The sequence below is a fragment of the Colias eurytheme genome, chromosome 32, assembly GCF_061535395.1.
Source record: "Colias eurytheme isolate Ceu_HAF_F1 chromosome 32, ilColEury1 Martin Lab GWU primary, whole genome shotgun sequence".
In the NCBI taxonomy this organism is placed as follows: domain Eukaryota; kingdom Metazoa; phylum Arthropoda; class Insecta; order Lepidoptera; family Pieridae; genus Colias; species Colias eurytheme.
In genome coordinates, this window is record NC_143011.1 from 1224323 (window position 1) to 1227688 (window position 3366).

Genomic DNA, 3366 nt, shown 5'->3' on the forward strand with positions numbered 1-3366 from the left:
TCAGCTACACTCCACAGGAGTACTTGTTTATATAATTCAGTTTTTTGTTAGTTTTTAAACAAGACAAGAGGTAATCATTATTTGTAGGTATATGAATATGTTCAATGAAATTAAAACACATTATTTAGGTATCTAATTTTGTATTGTATCTTTTAAAAACACGTTTTGCAGAGATCACTTTTTCATTAAATAATTTCAATCTTCTATTTTCATTATTGCTTCTGTTAAAAACAATCACTTTCTATATTATCGAAGTCGTTTCAAAACTGAAAGAGAAATTAATGATGTTTAAATTTTGTATTATAATGTTAAATATATTTAAAGACTAGGCTGCTCGAAAACTGAACATTGATTTTCTTTATTTTTTCTTATATTTCGCTTTTTTATACTTTTAATTAAATAAGAAAAATAGGGTAGTACATAGTACATATATGATTAATGAATATCGATCAAATTATGAAGTATGGTGGTGTAAGATTTTTAAACATTATTTTTTCAATTATTATTCTTCAATATATAATATATCATAATAACAATATTAAAGATTGATGTAACACAGTATAAATATACAGGTATTACATATATTTAAGTTAAAAAATGTGTCAGTTTGCTATTTTCTTTTTAGTTGGTACAACTATAAGTATGTACATACAACAAAAATACACAAATTACATTACCAATTACATTTTGTTGTTGAAACATGTATAATTGTATAATGATTATAATAGAAAAAACATACAATTTCGGTGTATTTTTTTTACATCAATGATCTCTTAGCGTTTTTTGTCATAATATACCCTATATAGTTATATATTTTTTTTATGATTATGAAACGATGAATTGCGATTAAGTACATGTTTGTTTAATTGAGTAAGTGTTGTCTTGAACTTTTTTTTCTGACAAAATAAAAATTAGAAATTATATTGCTATAGTCCAAGAGCTGATGATAGCTAGAAGAGCTGATGATAGCTAGAATAATTATAGATAAAAAAAACAACATCGTTTGTTAAAACTCTTGGAGCACACAGAAGCTCGCGGGCTGCTTGCAGCCCGCGCACAACGCACCAGCTAGTTATAATATATAAAGCTACACTACCACTCACTCACTCACTGACATCGCTTTTCTCGGAAACTACGCGGAAAGTGGGGGGGATAACGACGTGATCGTGTAGAGGTGCGCCGAGCGACCAGAGGAAAAATATAGCGATCTCGATCACCTTCGAAAACCGAGTGGACCCCTGGAGGTGCGCAGAAACGGTGGCACCTGGAGGGGGGGTGTCTGAACAAAAAATGCTCGGAACTGGTGGCGATTACCAGGGGTGGTGGAAAAATGGGGATTTTCGCGAAAACAAGATGGCCGCCGTACTTTGCCAAAATCGCCGTTTATGAATCCTTACGTCTCAAATTTGGCACACGTGCTCTGTTCGAGCCGGCAAATCGATCGGTGCCCCGTTCGAGTGGCTCCGGGCCCCAGTTTCCAACTTTCATACAACGGAAAATCCAACGGCCCACGGAAACGGTGCAAGTTGGGTGGGGGGTCCCGGAACTAAAAATGATCACCACCCTGGGACGCTACCAGGGAGCCGTAGTAGGACGCTCGATTTTGGAATTTTTCCATTTTTGGCGCAAACATAAAAACGTAAATTTAGACGAGGTGGCGCAACGGAGAAATACACCAATGATGCATTCGTACTCGCCCAGCTCCCAGGATATCCAGAAAAATACGAAATCTTAAACTTTCCCTCATCTCTCGAAGACGGTCAACGGCCCGCGCAAACGGTAGCAGCTACATCTGGGGTGCTCAAACTAAACTTGTAGTAGACCTCGAGCAATTACCACAGATAGTGAAAAAAATTCAAAATGGCGGAAAAAATGGCCGCCGCCATACAAATGCTAAAATGGCCATCGCTGGTCCGATCGCGCTGAAACTTGGCACAGGGGCTTTAATTGAGCCGCACATTAAGTTGGCATACTCATAATTCAGTTTCCACCGCTGGTTTCCGAGTTTCATACAACGCGAAATTCGACGGCTCTCCGAAACGGCGCCAGATAGGTGGGGGGTGTAGAACTTAAAAATGATCAGGAAGATGGGGCGCTACCAGGGCAATGGAGAAATTTCAAATTGGACGCAATTTTTTTTTCAAAAATGGCCAATTTTTCGAGGCAAGATGGTGGCGCCGGTTATTTCACGATCGGTCTGAAAATTGACATTTGTGCTCTTATCGGCCATATTTACAAAACTGCATACTCAGAATCTCTCTCCGACCCCTGGTTTCCATTTTCCATACATCACGAAATTCAACGGCTCTCTGAACCGGTGGCAGGTAGGTCGGGGTCGCCGAAGTAAAAAATGCTTCAAAACTTGGTCCGCTTCCAGGCATATAAAAATTTTTGGTAAAAAGCGAAATTTTTTTTTTCGAAAATTTTGTATGGAAATTTCCATAGTAGGAAGGGTTATTGAATAGCAACGGCAAAAGACGGCGCCGCGGGCTGCTTGCTGCCCGCGCACCGCGCAACCTCAAAGGTCGACAGCCTCCCGGAGTAGAAAATATTTATTAACTTTTGAACTACCGCACGAGCCAAGCGAGCGAAGCGAGCGAATCACGGCAGCGGCTGGCGTAAATATTCAAATAGGTAGCGAGGAGCGAAGCGACGAGCGAGTTAGGTTAACTTTTGAACTACCGCACTAGCCAAGCGAGCAAGTCACGTCAGCGGCCTGCGTAAATATTCAAAGAAGTAGCGAGGAGCGAAGCGACGAGCCAGTTAGGTTAACTTTTGAACTACCGCACTAGCCAAGCGAGCGAAGCGAGCAAGTCACGTCAGCGGCCGGCGTAAATATTCAAAGAAGTAGCGAGGAGCGAAGCGACGAGCCAGTTAGGTTAACTTTTGAACTACCGCACTAGCCAAGCGAGCGAAGCGAGCAAGTCACGTTAGCGGCCGGCGCAAATACTCAAAGAAGTAGCGAGGAGCGAAGCGACGAGCGAGTTAGGGTACTTTTGAACTACCGCACTAGCCAAGCGAGCGAAGCGAGCAAGTCACGTCTGCGGCCGGCGTAAATTTTCAAAGAAGTAGCGAGGAGCGAAGCGACGAGCCAGTTAGGTTAACTTTTGAACTACCGCACTAGCCAAGCGAGCGAAGCGAGCAAGTCACGTCAGCGGCCGGCGCAAATACTCAAAGAAGTAGCGAGGAGCGAAGCGACGAGCGAGTTAGGGTACTTTTGAACTACCGCACTAGCCAAGCGAGCGAAGCGAGCAAGTCACGTCAGCGGCCGGCGTAAATATTCAAATAGGTAGCGAGGAGCGAAGCGACGAGCGTGTTAAGTAAACTCTTTAACAGTTTATTATGAAAAGTCACTGCCCACTATCC